The 19,497-nt window shown below is 37.5% G+C and overlaps 1 protein-coding gene and 1 pseudogene across 1 annotated transcript in view; both read right to left on the bottom strand.

Moving 5' to 3' along the window:
- LOC107571209 (voltage-gated potassium channel subunit beta-1) overlaps positions 1–5,424 on the bottom strand; it is a 142,886-nt gene extending 137,462 nt beyond the window's left edge. The window contains exon 1 of the mRNA XM_016257509.1: positions 5,395–5,424. The gene's annotated coding sequence lies outside the window, so the exon portion shown is untranslated. The remainder of the gene's footprint in view (positions 1–5,394) is intronic.
- Positions 5,425–11,675: 6,251 nt separating this feature from the next.
- LOC107571205 (vomeronasal type-2 receptor 1-like) lies at positions 11,676–15,223 on the bottom strand (annotated as a pseudogene).
- Positions 15,224–19,497: the final 4,274 nt, after the last annotated feature.

Here is a 19,497-nt window from a genome sequence, read left to right on the forward strand (position 1 = left end):
ATGTGTCTTTCCCTGCCACCAAAACCAGCATGAAAATGAATCCTCCTGATTATCAGCACAAAAAAAAAAAGTCGATAAATGTCCTCTCAAGTACTTTAGAGGAGTATGGCACCTTATTTCAAGCTTGAGGAGTTTGAAAGCAACCTGAAAGTCTCTCACCTGAAGGTAACAGGAAAGGATGTCCCAAGACAGGCTCTCTTAATCAATTTCAGCAATGTGCCAGCATACATGCCAATGGGCGCAAACACAAGTGATCGAAGTTCTCTGAGTCCATCAAATCTATTGTCAGAGGTGTGCCAACACTGATACCAGAAAAACACAGGAAAAATAGCAAAATGCAAAAACAATTGGGTGACTTTCTTGAGTTGAGATGTGAGCAAGTGCCTAGCACAAACCCGTATGTTGAGCATATAATGTATATATATACATTATTCTCAATAAGCTTGAGTATCACCTTGCTAATGTTGATGAGTCACAATCACTTAGGAATTAATGGGTAATCAAATATGAATTTTAGAGTAACTCTAAAGATGAGTGCTATTCTCAAGGCTTAATAATTGATACAGGTAATTGATAATTGATACTGGTCTGGCTGATGATTGGGGTTAAGAGTATATGCGTGTGGGTTTTTGGTTTGTGAGATGGAAAGTGAGAGCTAGCAGAAAGAGAAGCTGAAGAAACCAAAACCCCGCCGAGTGGACCTTAGATGTGCCGTGGAGAGGAAACCGGAGCACGGCTAGGTCAGTCTTTGGGCCGATGACAAAGGTGCGAATGCTGTCATTCATGTCTGAAGCATACTGGACTCCTCTCACGCTATGGGCGAGTGTGAAATAATATGCTGAAAATTACGCACTCACGCACAGGAATACTCATATATAGGGGCAGAGGTGAAAGTATTCATGACCATTTGAGTTACTCGTTCCAGACAAGGTAACTAAACTCCTCCTCCACTGGTAACCATTATGTCTCCATACATCCATCAACAGAGGTTACGACATCTGCACCCGGTATTACAGAGCTGACTCTGCTAAAGTTGCTGTGCCATTGCTCAAATGCTATCGTGAAGCCTGTTACTATGACAGAAAACATAACATAGATCACAAATAAACTCACACATGCAAACAAAAACCAAACAGTCACATTGTAGACCAGCTTTGAAAATGTATATGGCCCCAGAGACTAATCTAAAGAAATCTAAAGTTCCATTCACTTCCACAGTCACTTTACACATTATTCTAGAAAATATGTGTATTATAAAGAACATATTAAACACTACCATTTAAAAGTTTGAGGTCAATAAGAAAAAAAAACATTCTAAACATGCTAAACACATACTTTACATTTATTCAGCAAGGACTAATTAAATTGATCAAAAATATAAGTAAAGACTATTACTTTGTTCATAAAATTAATTAATCATGTTACAAAAATGATTAACTACAAATAAATCTTCTTTTTTTCCCATCAAAGAATCCTGGAAAAAAAGTGCTGCTTAAAAGTTTTGTGGAAACTGTGATACAATTATTTTCAACAATGATAAAAATAATAATAATAGTTTCTTGAGCATTAAATCAGCATATTAGAATAATTTCTGAAGCGTCATGTGATGCTGAACACTGGCTGCTAAAAATACTGTAATATTTTTTATTTTAAAACATATTAACTTATAACAGAATACAGCTATTTTAAATTTGTAATAATATTTCACTGTATTATGTTTTTTCTGTATTAAATATCAATATTATTGAGTAAAATTATATATAGTTAAATATAAATGCAGCCTTGGTGAGCATAAGAAAGGTAGTGTATGTATGGATGTATTATACAAATAAAAATAAATATTGAAACCAAAGTTTGAATCTATTGATAATGGAATGAACTATAACCACACAAGTATACTTTGCTGTAATTAGCTTAGATTTACAAACGAGTGGTAAATTTGTACATTTCTGTAAATGTGCCAGTTTAGCTATTCCATCTGATTAATTATTATAATTAAAGCTACAGTTCTGCATCCTGAAAGTAGCACAATCCTGCACAGAACAGACAGCTATATGGTTTAATATCCTGCTATTTCGTCATATTAAAAGATGTTTTTCATCCTGAGAGTAAAACTATACATCACTTTAATATTGTAATGAAAGAGACGGGAAATGAAGCAATGATGAGGGAGAAGAGACTGTGAAATACAACAGGAGAGCAGGGATGAAAGATAAATTTGTGAGCAATAACTTGAGCCATGATAATAAAAAAGATAAAGACTGAATAACTGATGAAGAAGGAGGGATTGCTGTTAAATCTTGATTGAAGTTAGAATTAAGTGGGGCTAAACAGAAAATCTTCTAGATTAAAATGTGTTGAAATCCATTTCTTTTATATTGAACTTACTGTGATTTATCTGTGGTCTGTCCCTGTACTCTGGCTCTGGGGTCAACACTATAGTTTTCGCTGTTTGGCATTAAAATGACTGGTCATGTTCTCTTCTTTAACACACAGACACACACACTGTGCTGTTTGAGTAGGGGTCAAATAGGTTACTTAGTCTGATATAATTCATCAAACCAAATCATTCTGAGTCACAGCCAGGAGAGCTTCAAATATAATTGTCTTGGTCCCAAGGGCTCTCATTCAGCCAAGTGATTTTATTTCAATTGTGAAGGCTGGAGATTAAAATGAAAGGGGGGAGAAATAATGGAATGATGACTGCCTCTTATCTAAAAGAGCCAAGGGAACAGCTTTATCTCTAGTGGATATGCAGAGCAGAAAAAAACACAGCAGTTTCCATAATTAGTGCACATGAGGAGGCATCAGAGATGGTACGAGAAGAAAGAAAGAAAGAAAAGGAGCAAGGAATACAATTCTCTCTCTGTGTATACAAATGCTCAAAGCCCGGTCCTTCCATTCTAGAATGGTAAACAGATTCTTCTCAGCCACTGTGTAGCAAAGCTTTCCTGACAATCTGGTGTCTAATTACTCCAGTGTGCCATTCTAACCAGACAAAACAGCTGTTCACAGGCTCCAGTTCTTTCCACACACATTTTTAGATTCATTCTGCACCATTTCTCACCTCCATGCACGGCCCTAAATTAACACTCTCCAAGGATTTGGTTAGTAAATAAAACAGATTTACTCAGCAATTGGCCAGTAACTTTTTAATATACGTAATAACTGCAAACATTATAGGCCAATGGATTGATTTGTAAGAAAGACATTTGCTAAAACAAATGTTAAAACACAAGTAGTAAACAATCATGAAGTAAAAGACCACAAAGAACTGTGTACATGACATATTATACACATACACTTACCAGGGCCGTTTCTAGCCTTTTTCAGTAATAAGGCAGAGGCCCTCATCAAGTAAACACGTATAGGTTACCCCCATTTTCTTGGGGAGTCTGGAGGCATGGTCCATTTCCAAAATGTTTCAGTACAGTTATGTCACTGATTTGCTTCGGTTTGAATGTTTTAGGGGTTAATATTCCCCTCCATCCAGTGCTCCTTGTTTTCTGTGTTCAATTCTTTTTGTATCACATTCAGTGCTTGAAGTGGAAAAAAAGAAGTGCCGGTAATTCCCGATGTATGTATATAATACCGAAAGAAAGAAAGTTGTCTAGAGCATTTTTAATATAAATAAGCACCAGTTAAGCGGTGATACCAAACAGAACCACAGGGAGGCATCAAAAGACCACTAAAACTGCTGCCTTATCTTTACTGTACATGCTACTATACAGATCCATTCAGAATAACTAAACCACTGTCCAGCGCATACTCTTAAACACCTTCAGCTGGCATTCATTATAAAACACTCGTGCTTTTAAGTCAAATAAAAATAATAATTTACTACCATCTGGACACGAGTCACTATTCTCTCTGCCATCTCTGATGAAATCGTCCGTGTTTTCTTTGCATTAGCGCTGTTTTGAACTTATTACTTATTACTAATGCATTCCCTTACTGGAATCTTGAAATTTCCAGAAGTTTACTGGTTTCAAATGACCTCCTGGGTAGTGTGCTTTATAGTGTCATTTCTAATCACCCAGACACTGACGCTTATACAGTGTTGGTAGCATAATCTAATAGGTAGCATTATTTGTCAGAACACCGGCAACATGTCAGAAGTGCCGGTATGCATGAAAAAGTGCTTGTACTCTAAAGACTAAAATATTGAAGTGCCGGTACTGCGTACCGTTGCGTACTGGTCCACTTCAAGCACTGATCGCATTATTACTAGTTTAACGTTTAACAAACCCTTCCAAATAACATAGAGCATGAGAAAGTCTGTAACTGAATCGCAAACCGATTAATGCTTTGCTTGTCCGTTTCATTTAAAACAACCGACTCACGAGAGTGAATCATTAGAGAATTATATCATTTTTAACAGCGGGCAGAAATTAATTCAATATTCAAATGGCCAAAAGTTTATCAATTTTAACAGGTTTTAAAGTTACATTTTTATTTGGACTACCTCAGCGGTCAGTGATCGCGTCAAAATGAGATCAAATCGAGGCTTTACTGAAGCCAATTCTAACAAAGAGTTTGAAGATCTTGCTAAACATTTAGGCCTTAACACTTGTCAACTGTTTTAAAAGTTGAACAGCAAAATATTATCCAAAGACGCAAACTAGCCTTACTCAACTTTTTTAGTAAAATTTTTCCGTATTGAATGTAAAATATAGGCTATTTTACATGATTCATGTAAATTCATAATTGATTTTAACGAGACAAGAAACATTAATGGAGACGTTTTCGCCATACTGTATGAGGCACAAGATTAAGAGACAATTTTGAATTTTATTTTAAAACAAAACAAAAATATTATTTGCAAATTTACAATAAATTCAGCAAACACTACAATAAACTGAATTTTACTGTTTTAAGGTGATAAAGTGATATTGCTGTCACTGTGTTCTACAGCCTCAGTAATTCAATATGATGTGTAACTGCTCAGCGTAAAAGTCTTTGTTCTGTCAGTTTCTCTCAAAGAGAGAGGAAGGAGTGAAATGACTGCCATGCAGCTGTCAAATCACATCACTTCAACAACAATGAATGAAGAGTAAGTGAAAATGACCATCAATGGGCAGCTCCTCCTGCTGGACAAAGAGAGATTTTTTTTAAACTAATCTGCCATGACAGAGTGCTGTCAGCTCTAGCTACTCATCTGTCTCTCTGTGGAATGAAAGCATCTCAAAAGGCATCTTATGGACCAGATACCTTTTAGCACAAACACCAGAAAAATGTGCAAATGGCATCCTTTCAGGAATGCATATTGTTATAATGCATCTGAACCTGATGCGTAATAAATACTTGATTGGATGTCATAATGTAACACTATGAGAGTTAGCTCAACAATATTGAATTTGCAGCAGATGTTAGATCTGATCATGATTTTCTCACCTGTAGGGCACTTTTGAACTTCTGAAACATTTGTCACTGTCGTCTGTCATATCTCGTTCTGCCTCCATTTTATCTAGACATTTAGCCCACCTGAAAAACATTTAATATAGAGATGGTGTAAGTGTTAATGGAGGTCTCTCAGAACCTCTCAGCAGTTTCTGTCAGCATAGAGCAGCACAAACTAACTGCCCAGCCAACAATCTATTGATGATGATTATCTGCTTGGTAAATAATGTGTCTGTAAGTGGGTGTGCTTTTTTAAACTCTGATTCATTCCCATCCTGTCAGTTGATGGGACTTGAGCTTGATGGATGATTATTGAATTTATTTTTAACAGTCATCACAAAGTAAAGCAAAGGTGCCCTTGAGATCAGCTAGGTTTTTTATTTTTTGAACATCAGTTACAAAATAACATGCATATCTAAGTTTTCTCATTGACTGATTACCATATATAAACTATATTTGATTAGCCAAACATAGAGTGTGAATACGATTAAAACAGGCCTTTACCTCAGGTTAAAAAATAGAGTTTAGTGTATTGTGCAAAATGAGCTTTTTGAGACTTGTGATGTGTACATAAGTGAAATAAAAGGTTTATTAAGTACATTTTAAGACTGCCGAACACACATCTCAACCTTTGTGCTTTGACCTTCCTGAACACCATCCTGAATACTCTTACAACTCTTAACCTTTAGATATATATTTTTGACTCAGTTCATATATCATAAACATACACATCCGCGTGCACAGTATTCAGTATCTGACAGGTTGGAGAAGAAACCCCACACATTCACTGTGAACTGAAGGGCAACCCTTGACATGAATCCCACCCTCCAAAATAGTAGCAAGTGCATGCATCCTAACACCTCCCATTGGATCGCATCCATTATTAATCTCACCCCTTTAACGGGTTGTTCACAAATACCTGATGAATGATTAAAATCATACCTTGACAGGTCAGTAGGTTTGCGTTTATCAGTGCTCAGTGTTTTCAGTGGTCAGTCCAAAGTTGAATGGGCACTTGGCCTCTCTGCCAAGACCATATTCAAGTATTTTGTTTACACCACAACCACAGTTACCAGGCATACACACACAGATAGACTACAAAGGTCTTCCTCAGACACTCTGGGCTATTCCTCACTGAGGGTGTGTTGTTACACGTCCAATTATAGAAAAATTTCATCACTCCACAAGGCATCTAGAGTGGCAAGTGGCAGTAAGTGAACCATGCACACTCCTTCTCTCTGATACAACATCGTAAATATTGTTAATTCTTAGGATGCACAAACTTTGGTCTTTATGTAAGACGATATAGTGGATGAACAAGCTTGTATTTTGTTAACTGTCTAATGTGATAAATAAAAATGGTAACACTTTATAATAACTTTCATTTATAAATCATTAGCTAGTTAATATATATTCACATAGCTAGAAATATGAGATAATGTTCTTGTTAATGTTTCCTAATGAACTTACTAAACATTACCTAATGATTAACATATGATTATTTAATGTAAATTGAAATGCTAACAAATGATGATCTTCATTTGTTGGTCTTTGTTTGTTGTGTAGACCTCTATTTACACATCTTAACAAATAAGCTATTAATTATTTGTTCATGTTTTTGCAGTACTCAATCTAAAGTGGAAACTATTCATCATCCGCAAATGTTTATAAATGTTTACTAATCATTAATAACTTTATGAGCAGTCATCTCAATGGCAAAAAGTGTCCCGAAAGACCTGAATTTACCCTATTCACTCATCTTTACTATTCATTTATTAATCATTTGTTCATGTTTTTTGCAGTAGCCAATCTAAAGTTGAAACTATTCATCATTTGTAAATGTTTATAAACGATTACTAATCATTTAGTATCTTTATGGGCTTTGGTTTGTGTAAAGGGTGGCTGGTTAAGTTTAGCTAAATGCTTGCTAAAGACATAATAAATTGTAATTTTGGTGCAAAACATTTTTTTATTGCCTCAACACTTATATTAGTATACTACTCTTCAGTATATCATTAAACAGGATATTCCTTGAATCATAAATAAACAGGGGAAAAACATTTTAAAAAGAAAATACTTGTTAATTTAATAAAACAGTAGGGTACAATGGGGCTAAAGGCACTCCGGGGTAAAAGGCGCCTTTGATTTTATTTTCATCTAAACCACTAGATGAAACTTAGCTTAGCACTTTCCAAAACATCCGCTTTTCAAGATGCACGTGTATATTTGTCTGATCCTTGACACGAACGCGCACGACAGTGCAAAGTTGATTCTGTGCTTACTTGATCTCATATTTTATGTTTTTTTAAATGTTGTAGATTTAAGTAGCAAATTAGAATCGCTAAAATTAAAGCATATATATTGAGACAAAGGTCTTAACAATTTTCAGTTTTGTTTAAGATAATTAAAGCAACAGATTTTAATAATGAAAGAATATGTAAAAGTATGGTATTTGGGGTAAAAAGTGCCCCTGCTGTTGGGGCTAAAGGCGCACAGTAATTAACATGATAATGAATAGATGGCTGACTTTTCCATTTGTTGACATGACATGGTTAGATTCAGATGGTAAATATCATATATTATGTTGGGTGTCCATATTAGAGATAATCACCATGTTTAGAATGAAGCCATCATATTTAAAAACATGATATTAATTATATCATATAATTAAATATCATTTGTTGTTACTTACGGAAGTTCTAAGCGGCCATGCATGATTTTTTTTTTCCTTCTTCGAGAGTTGTTTTCTCGTTATAACGACTTAATTTTCTCGTTATATCGACATAACGAGAGTTGTTTTCTCGTTATAATGACTTAATTTCTCGTGATCGCGACATAAAAAAAGTTGTTCTCTAACTTACAAAACTGCGCCAACAGGTGGCACTATTGGCCTGAATATAACTGATGAAAAAGAAATGCATATATTTATGTAGTGTGACGTCTGATCTTTGAGAAAATATAAAGGGTCACTAACTTCGTCAATTCTTTCACTGCGTTTTTACTGAACTGTACCATACATTTGTCCTATGGTGTGACATAGTAAAAATTAAGGGGAAAAAACTCTTAATAATACATATATAGCATGAGAGAACAATCTTCATTGTTAGACACATTTTCATTTAGTGATATTTATTTAATATGAAATTATAATTAACATAATTGTCCAGGTGTGAAGAACTTGTTGCATCTTTCCCAAAAAGACTTATGGCTGTATTAGATCAAAAGGGTGTTTCTACTAAATACTGAGCAAAGGGTCTGAATACTTAGGACCATGTGTTATTTCAGTTTTTCTTTTTTAATAAATCTGCAAAAATGTCAACAATTCTGTGTTTTTCTGTCAATATGGGGTGCTGTGTGTACATTAATGAGGAAAAAAAATTAACTTAAATGATTTTAGCAAATGGCTGCAATATAACAAAGAGTGAAAAATTTAAGGGGGTCTGAATACTTTCCGTACCCACTGTATATAATTTAGGGGTGTCACATCAAAGGACAACAAAAAGTAAAACTTTTGTAGTGGTTCCAAAAAAGTTAAATATTTGAACAATTCTGAGAGAAAAATGTACCATCTGCTCATGGGCTTCACAGGGGGCTTCAGTAACATGATCATGAATGGAGTCCTTCAACTAATTAAGTTTTCTCTAGAAATTGACCGATTTCAAATCAAGATATGGTGTCACACCAGAGGACATGGTTTTCAGAGACAAAATGTATCAAGTTCCTACGCTTTCCGAAATGTATGGATGAAAAAAATGATTGCCATTTACCAAAATAGACACTTGTACAGTGCCAGAGGTATTTATTTTTAAATTTGTACATTGTACATTGTACATTTTTATGCTTTTCTTTCTTAAAAAAATCAAATAACACTGCAGCTTTTATAACAACAGATCCATGTAGGACAAAGAAATGTTTAACCATTTACTGCATTTTAAATAACGACAATATTAATTATATTCATTTTTATCTTGTGGGACAGTGAAAAGACCATGTCACGTCAACAACCCATTAACACAAGCTTTTAATCATTTTGAAATGATCAAGTGCTTGATCATATGGAATTGAAGGTTTAATGACATTTGTAAGTATTTTAACTTACATTAAATAATGATTTGTTTGAACGTTATTAATAAGTGTATCAGCAAACATTAACAAGCACATTATCTCACGTTTCTAACTCTTTGAATATAATATAATTAATGATCCATTAAGCATTATATAATGTTTGTTAATGATTTATTTATTTATTTAATTTTATTTAGTCATTTAGCAGACGCTTTTATCCAAAGTGACTTACAAATGAGGACAATAAAAGCAGTCAAAACTAACAAAAGAGCAACAATATATAAGTGCAAATGACAAGTCTCGGTTAGCCTAACGCAGTACACGTAGCAAGGAAATGAGGACAACAGAAGCAATCAATTGTAGTATTAAAACAACTAAAAACAGATCCAAAACTAAAAGCTAAAACTTTATAAATACTACTTATACACATTTTAAAAATAAAGAAATTAAATAAAAATGACACATGCATACAACAATATTTAAAAAATTAACATTTAAATGAAAAACAAAAAATAAAGCTAAAAACAATTCAAAATATTAAAGAACAAAAGGTATGAGTATAATAATGATTCTAACATAACACTAAATTTAAATTTAAAAAATGTATATAAAATTTTTTAAAGCCAAACAGCCAAACACCAAAAAAAAACAACGTACATGTTGTTTGTACACACATACACACACACACATATATATATACATACACACACATATATATATATATACAGTGTGTGTATATATATATATATACACACACACACACACATACATACATACAAACACACACAAAGATAAACAAGTTGATAGAATATTAAAAATAGAAAGCTATTTATTCTATTCATTTTTATCTTGTGGGACAGTGAAAAGGCCATGTCACGTCAACAACCCATTAACACTTATTTATTAATGGAAGTTATTATAAAGTGTTATCATAAAAATTATATTACCAGCCCTAGAATCCGCAGTCAGGGGGCACCTAGATCGAATCGAAAGGACACTTTTGCATTGGCGATTAAAGGGACCGGGGCTCGAAAATCACTTTCAATGTGGTTCCAGACATTTTAAACCCCACTTTATGTTTTTAAATGTTAAGTCTTTTTTTTCTTTAGGAGACTTGCACTCGGCTGTGTCTATTTTATACTCCCTGCTTTTTCTAAACACCAAGTGTTAAATAAATAAATAATACAAAATGAACAAATGTTCTTTACAGCAGGAACTGTGAAGAGTCTGTGGGGGATTTAATCACCAAATTATTAATGAAGTCACACTGTCACATAGTGTCTGGTAACTGAAACAATAAAATAAAAACAGCATTTTAAAACAGGACATTCTTGTAATTTTATTTTATGAAAAAGATAAAGCAAAGAGACAAAGCAACACATATGTTTTTATTAATACTGTTTACAAGCAATGCAATGAAGGCCTCAGTAGTCCTGTTCAGAAGTGAGCTAAACAGTTCACATTTGATGAATCCATGATGCTTCCTAACACACACAGTCTAATCTAAATTCACAAATCAATTAACAGCATAGTTTACAGAATTTTCACAAAAATATACTTCATTGTATGTTAGCAAAACTATTACAATAACTCTTTTACTGTATATAACAAATAGAACAGTTTAATGTATTGTGTCATCTCCAGTGGAAAGAGATCTCAGTTTATGAACTTTCAATGCTTCCACCTGCTGTCAGACATCAGCATTACATTTACCACTTTATTTGTCATCCTTTTAAGACTAAAATTTGCCTCTGAAAAGATGTTTTATTTTGTAGTCAGTTTTCATGTAATTTGAACAACTAAGCTACAGTCATAAAAATATCCCAGAGTGCAAATTTTGCTCTTTTAAAGGGGTCATAACATGAGGAATCTTTTTCCCTTGTCTTTATTTTATTATTTTTCTCTTCTATAGTGTATCTGTTGTTTAAAGTACCAAAAATAAAATCACAAAAAATAGGAATACATTTTTCCTTGACAATTTGAAACATAATTGGTGTATGTAGAATGAAAAATTATGAAAACAAATGTTATTATAAGTAGACATGAAAAAAAATGATACAACCCACTTAAAAGCCCTTTTATGTTATTCCTATTCTGTTTAAGATCTGGTATCTAAATTTATATTAAAGATCCTGGAAATATGGCAAAGTCCGATATAATAAGACTTCTACATTCACAGTGACACAGTAGATAGTTTTTGGGGACTGGCTTCAGTCATCTAGAGACACAGTGGATACGGTGGTTCCATTGGCGTTAGCGGAGCTGCTGGTGGTGGCAGTGTCACATGATTTGGCTCGGGGTATCATGAGTTCCTCTTTGTTCCTCTCTGGTTTGATAAGCAGCACATAGACCTTGGGGATGAAGATGCACGTGAGCAGGCCGAAGCTGGAAGCTAAGATGGCGGAGATTTGCACCGCCACCATGAATTTCCCCCGCGTGCTCAGGTAGGCGGGCACGAAGGAGATCCAAACGATGAAAAACACCAGCACGCCAAAGGTCACGCTCTTGCCCTCGTTAAAGTGGTCTTCCAACTTTCATGCCACAAAAGCAAAAGCAAAAGTCAGCACAGCCAAAAGAATGTCATAAGCAAAAATAGAGCAGATTAAAATTATGTTTCCAGGGTCGCACTCCAGGATAATCTTGATGTTCTGGACGGCTGTGTTCTTTACGGGGTGTGGCGGCATCAGAATCAGCCACACGGTGCAACCCACCACTTGGATCAGGGTGCACACTATCATTATCACCCTCTGGTGCCTGGGATGTATGGGGTCTATGTCATTCTTCTGAGGAATAGCTGGGGTGATGATGGCAGTGTCGGGACTCTGCTCAGATGCCGCTGCTGCTGCTTTGGCTGCTTTGACAGCAGCTTTGACGGCTTTTACGGCTCTGGCTCTCAGCATGAGCAGAGCAGATTTGCCCATTAGTGAGGAGAGGCTCAGAGCAAAGCCTATGACCAAAGCCACCTGGCTGGTCATGCAAGACCACATCTAAGTCTCACCAAGGAACACAATGGAGCAGAGGAAGGTTATCACTAACCAAGTATTTCACCATTTCTATCACTCGTCTTGCAGCATTTCTCACAGCGAGTGTCATGGCGGACAACCAAACCCACTATCATTTTACAAATACTGCTGTTGTTGTGTCACAGAATGCAGTTTGAAACATTTGTCAGGAGAGAATGTAGTTGTTTGAACTTCAAATATGCAGTTTATTAATAAAGATAGCACCTTTTACAGTCTTTGGTCTCATTAATCTATTATTTGTTTAGAGAGATCAACTTCTCGTCAGGAGCAACTGTGTTGTTGTAGTAACCATTGTGGTTATATGTAATCCCTCCTTCTGAATCACTCTGCCAATTTAAGATTTCATAAAAGCCGTCTACATCGCCATTATTGAAGTATATCTCCTCTCCGGTGTGAATCAGAGATTTTTCAAGTAGTACATCAGCTAAAAGAAGACCACAAGGGTAGTTATAAATGAGACATTGAAGATTAAACAAAACACATCACTGTCCATGTGTGTTGTACCTGCCAAGGCTCGAATTTGGTAATGTCAGCACACGTGTCATTCTCAAATGGACCACTCCCGTGTTTACTGTGCTCTAGGTTATGCAGGGCATGTGCCACGGCATATACAGCCTTATACATCCATGCTTAATAAAAGTATTAATTTCTCTAAAAAATCTCAATATCTTACTGACACTTTTGAATGGTAGTATGGATAGATAGATAGATAGATAGATAGATAGATAGATTTCAGTACTATTAACTGTAAACTATACTATTTAGTTTTTAGAAATTTACCTTATCACTGTCCATGTGTGTTGTACCTGCCAAGGCTCGAATTTGGTAATGTCAGCACACGTGTCATTCTCAAATGGACCACTCCCGTGTTTACAGTGCTCTAGGTTATGCAGGGCATGTGCCACGGCATATACAGCCTTATACATCCATGCTTAATAAAAGTATTAATTTCTCTAAAAAATCTCAATATCTTACTGATACTTTTGAATGGTAGTATGGATAGATAGATAGATAGATAGATAGATAGATAGATAGATAGATTTCAGTACTATTAACTGTAAACTATACTATTTAGTTTTTAGAAATTTACCTTTTTTTTTTTTACCAATTTACCAAAATACAATTTCCTGTTTTTTTGTTTTGTTTTGTTTTTTGCATGCTTCTACTTGTTTGTTGCCCCACATGACAAAACAAAGAAATACATTTAATTTATAATTAATTTAAATATAATTTAAACAATAATTGTTGTAATAATATTTGTAACAAATAATAACAAAAGATTATGCCAAACTACTAAATTAGTTTTTCTTTTCAAGAATTTCATATATTTAATGAGGCTTTCTCTTCGTTATGATATCAGGGCAACTGTATTCTGTATCCCTTTTTTTATGCCCCCCCTCCCCAAATTATTTTGAAATATATTCAAGTCAGTACATTTTTTATAGTAATAGATAAGTAATAAATCTGGACCAATAAATGAGTATCATGCCATTGCCCCAAATACAGTGGTAGTTGAAAGGTACTTGTGGGAAATAGTTGAGGCCGAGTATCCTGGCTGTGACTATGGACAGATCAGAGCCTCCTGCCCCCACCAAAGCAGAGAGAGGGGGTCCATCCCCACAACGGTAGTTGGGCACAGCCTCGTCCTGGCCTGTCAGGAAGGTGAGTGTTCCCACTACGGCTTTGGTCATAGATGACGTAACCCAGCTCAGTATCAGGTAAGATGTAATTTCCGTTGTTGATCTCATTCAGGGCAAACAGCATGGTCTGAGCCCAGCGGAAAGTACGGAAGTTAAAGCTGAGGGAGCATTCACATGTTAAAACTGAATGGGGTTTCCCACACATAATTCACTAATAGTGCTAGACTGAATTACATTCTGTTTATTTCAATTTGTCCACTCGGGTTGCATGACTGAAATGTTTGTTTCTTAAAATTGAATACATTTGCTTTTATAAATCTTGTCAAATTGTATTTATGATCTTAGATGCTGCTCTTATTTCTCCTAGAATCTAAATCTATTTAACAGAGGATACCATAACATGTAATACCAGCTGTCACCACTAGATGTCTCCATGCAGGTTGATAAGCACAATACATTGTACTAGGTTATTTTCCATTGATGAGTTTATGGAACATAAAAGAGGTCTCTCGGGAGGACAAGCTGTAATTATTCCTTGGACAACAGTTTGATTGATTTTGCATGACCAATGATTTTGTAATCGTTGCTATTACAAAGGAAAGACGCAATAAATGCAGTAAATTCAGCATTTGTAATTAAGCCTCTTTTCACTTTTAGAAATACACATTTCTCTAATAACGACAAGCAAGTATGTACTTAGTATGCACGTTTTGTTTGAGTGCACTATTGTGACAGTAGGCTACACATCATAAGTCAGAATAACTTTATTGCCCATCCAAAAAAAATACTAATATTACGCAGTTGCTGACGAGTTTTCTCTTGTAAAATGATTATCAAATATAGCATCTTACCCCTCACAATCAGAGGACTCTGGAGCGACTGTGGTGTTGCTGTCAGTGTCAACCAAGCGTTGGTGAACGGGAAACATACCGCCAATAACCACCATCTTCTTCTCCACTTCCTAATAATAAACCCTCAGGTTGAATTTGGCCTTGAGTTTGCAGCTCCCTCAGCAGCGGTGTATTTGTAAAGGTAAGAAACTATACATAAAACCATCAAAACGCGTCCTTTGGAGCTCAATCCAGTTAAATCCATTTTTTAGAGTAGGAACATGTAAAAGACACGCTGATTTGATGTGCATGTGTTTGGACTTTGGAGAGGTACGACAGACACTATGAATTACCGACGCCTGAGCTCCCATCGGCTTTCCTGGGACCTCTGAAGATTTCATAAGACAACTGATCAAATCTGCTTTCAATGTGAATTCACATCAGGGTCAGAAAATAACCTGGGCTCAAGGCAATATGTTACAAAGTGACAAAATGCCTTTCATTTTTTTTCTTCTATTTTTCATTATATTGAATTCTGTGCTTATTTAGTAATTGTAATGTGGGGTTTGGATTTTGTTTCTTGTTCATGTTTTCATGTCTTTTATTTTGGAGTTTAGTCATGGTCCCTGTTTGTGTTTTGCTTCCCTTGCCCTCATGTATTCCTGCTATTGGTTCCTCTGTTCATTGTGTCATGTTCTGATTGGTTGTCTTGGTCATGTGTCTTGTTTCCCATTGGTTTGTTCTTGTCATGTGACCCTCCTTGTTTGCTTTAAGTAGCCATCATGTTGTCATTGTGCCTCGTCGTGTATTGATTATGTAAACTGCTGTTGGTGAGTCTAGTCTGTTCATGCCTAGTTAAGTCTGTTCATGCCTCGTCAAGTCTGTTTTTGTTTCTTGTTCATGTTTTCATGTCTTTTATTTTGGAGTTTAGTCATGGTCCCTGTTTGTGTTTTGCTTCCCTTGCCCTCATGTATTCCTGCTATTGGTTCCTCTGTTCATTGTGTCATGTTCTGATTGGTTGTCTTGGTCATGTGTCTTGTTTCCCATTGGTTTGTTCTTGTCATGTGACCCTCCTTGTTTGCTTTAAGTAGCCATCATGTTGTCATTGTGCCTCGTCGTGTATTGATTATGTAAACTGCTGTTGGTGAGTCTAGTCTGTTCATGCCTAGTTAAGTCTGTTCATGCCTCGTCAAGTCTGTGTCTCGGTTTATGTTTGTATTTTGGATCACGTTTGTGAATAAACTGCACATGGGTTCTTCACTACGCTCACCTCCAGTGGACTGAATCGTTACAGAATACACGACCATCAAAATGAACCCAGCAGATCATATTGTTCGCCTCCGACAAGGTAATCGCTCCATCGAGGAGTATGTGGAGGACTTTTGTGGGCTTTGTCACCAAGTAGATTTTAATGAAACGTTCCTTAAGGACATTTTTCGTTTTGGTTTAAGTAAGGACATGCCACGTAATACCCCACACTGGTCACTAGAACAGTATATAGACTTTGCTCTGCAGTTGAGTGGATCTGCTTTCACTGTGGGTGTCATGGAGAAGGAACATGACACTTCCCAAAAGTCTGCTCACGTCATGCCTGCCAAGCCACAGCCTGCTCACGTCATGTCTGCTACGCCAAAGCCTGCTAACGTCATGCATGCTATGCCAAAGCCTGCTCACGTCATGTCTGCCAAGCCACAGCCTGCTCACGTCATGCCTGCTACTCCAGGACCTGCTCACATCATGCCAGTTAAGTCAAAGTTTACTGCTGTCATATCTACCAAGTCAAAGCCTGATCACATCATGTCTGCCAAGCCAGAGTCTGCTAACATCATGTCTGCTACCCCAGGGCCTGCTCACGTCACGTCTGCCAAACCAGAGCCTGCTCCCATCATGTCTGCTACGCCAAGTCCTCTTCACGTCACGTCTGCCAAGCCAGAGCTGCTCACATCATGCCGGTCACTCAGGAGATTCTTCACAATATGGCCGCCATTGAAGAGCTTCGTTGCAATATGGCCGCCATGCCTGAGTCGGACGCGGAGCTTGGCCTTGGACTGAAAGGTCTGATAGCTAGTGTGATGGACCCACCTCTGATGTCGGTGCGAGCTGCGGGCATCCCCATAACATCAGTGCTCTCAAGCCCAACCATCCTAGAGGTCCTGCCACCCTCTGCTGCCCTTACTGTAATGGCGGTCGCCATTTTAAACGTGTGGGCTGTACACTGCGCTCAAGAGGACTCTCCTGTCCATGAATCTGCCCCAGTGGCCTCTCCTGCCTATGAGTCTGTCTCAGAGCCCTCTCCTATCCACGAGTCTGCTCCAAGGGCCTTTCCTGTGCATGAATCCGCTGCAGAACCTCCTCCTCCACAGACTGTCTTGTCACGGCCACGGAGGCCGTTCACAAACTCACTGTCTGCCCTGTCACGGCCACAGAGGCCACTCACGAACTCCCAGTCTGCCCTGTCATGACTAAGAAGGCCGTCCATGAATTCACTGCCTGTCCTGTTACAGCATGGAGGCCGTTCATGAACTCACTGTCTGTCCTGATATGGCCATGGAGGCCGTTCATGAACTCACTGTCTGTCCTTTCACGGCCAAAGAGGCCATTCAAGAACTCTCTGCTTGTTCTGTCTCAGTCAAGTGGTCTGTTCATGTCTCTGCTCCGCCATGGCTCCCTGCTCTGCCTGCACCGCCATGGCTCCATGCTTCTATGGATCTGATCCATGGCCCAGGTCATCCAGTGTTCCACAGTCTACTACTGCCCCATGATCCTGGTCCACCACTGCTCCTAGCTCCAAGCCCGCCATTGCTCCACACTCCAGGTCCTGTTCCTTTTCACGGGCCTGGCCCTCCGTCCCTCCCCCAGTTCCGCCTCCACTCCACCACCCTCCTGGACTTTTTGGATTTTGTTTGGGCATCTGGAGCCGCCCTTAGAGGGGGGGGAAATGTAATGTGGGGTTTGGGTTTTGTTTCTTGTTCATGTTTTCATGTCTTTTATTTTGGAGTTTAGTCATGGTCCCTGTTTGTGTTTTGCTTCCCTTGCCCTCATGTATTCATGCTATTGGTTCCTCTGTTCATTAGGGCCTTTAGCACCGCTTTAGTTCCAGAATTAAATGTACAGTACTAAAGTACTGGGACGATTTTGCGCAAACTATTTCCCAGTACTATTTAAAGGGTTGCATTCGCACTGAGAGTGTGTACTAAGAAGTGACGTAAGTCGGTCGACAGCGACGTCATTTGTGCGTGGCGTTCAACAACAGAAACAAAAAAGAACAACATTAACAACAGGATGCTGTGATTGGAGCTGTTTTTTTGTGGTGTCTTGCAGGTTTCACAATAATGAACATGGAAAGTCGACGTATACGTAAAGCAATTGAAAGAACGGAAAGGAGGACAAAGAATCTCCAACGACAACTGGCAATGCTACATTTGCTACAAGTGCCTGCACTTCAGCGTCCGTCCATCTATCACTGTTCTCCATACTTGCGAAATAAGTTGACAATGTTTACAGTATGTTTACACAGCGTTTTAAATCATGGCAGGTGAGGGCGTTTTCATACGCGTTTGGCCAATCAATGTCTACTTACGTCACGATTAGTACCAGTTGTGCTGGTTAGACGTAAGCCGGTCGACAGCGACGTCATTTGTGCGTGGCGTTCAACAACAGAAACAAAAAAGAACAACATTAACAACAGGATGATGGAGGATGCTGTGATTGGAGCTGTTTTTTTGTGGTGTCTTGCAGGTTTCACAATAATGGACATGGAAAGTCGACGTATACGTAAAGCAATTGAAAGAACGGAAAGGAGGACAAAGAATCTCCAACGACAACTGGCAATGCTACATTTGCTACAAGTGCCTGCACTTCAGCGTCCGTCCATCTATCACTGTTCTCCATACTTGCGAAATAAGTTGACAATGTTTACAGTATGTTTACACAGCGTTTTAAATCATGGCAGGTGAGGGCGTTTTCATACGCGTTTGGCCAATCAATGTCTACTTACGTCACGATTAGTACCAGTTGTGCTGGTTAGACCCTGCTCCGGAGTAGGAGCTAATTTGGTTCTCGAAAAAGGCAGTCCAGTACTAAAATTGCATCCAGTTCCGGCGGTGCGAAAACGCCAAAAAGGGGGTAGTTTCACAATTAGTTCTGGTACTATGAAAAGGTTCCCGTGGTGCGAAAGGCCCTATTGTGTCATGTTCTGATTGGTTGTCTTAGTCATGTGTCTTGTTTCCCATTGGTTTGTTCTTGTCATGTGACCCTCCTTGTTTGCTTTTAAGTAGCATCATGTTGTCATTGTGCCTTGTGATGTATTGATTATGTAACCTGCTGTTGGTGAGTCTAGTTTGTTCATGCCTGGTCAAGTCAAGTTTGTGTCTCGGTTTATGTTTGTATTTTGGATCACGTTTGTGAATAAACTGCACATGGGTTCTTCACTACACTCGCCTCCAGTGGACTGAATCGTTACAGTAATGTACCACTGCTTATGTAGAGTAGATGCAGTAAATATCTGACATATGTATTTACTCAGAGGCACATTATGAT

The sequence above is a fragment of the Sinocyclocheilus grahami genome, unplaced genomic scaffold, assembly GCF_001515645.1.
Source record: "Sinocyclocheilus grahami isolate Dianchi unplaced genomic scaffold, SAMN03320097.WGS_v1.1 scaffold1565.1, whole genome shotgun sequence".
Lineage (NCBI taxonomy): Eukaryota > Metazoa > Chordata > Actinopteri > Cypriniformes > Cyprinidae > Sinocyclocheilus > Sinocyclocheilus grahami.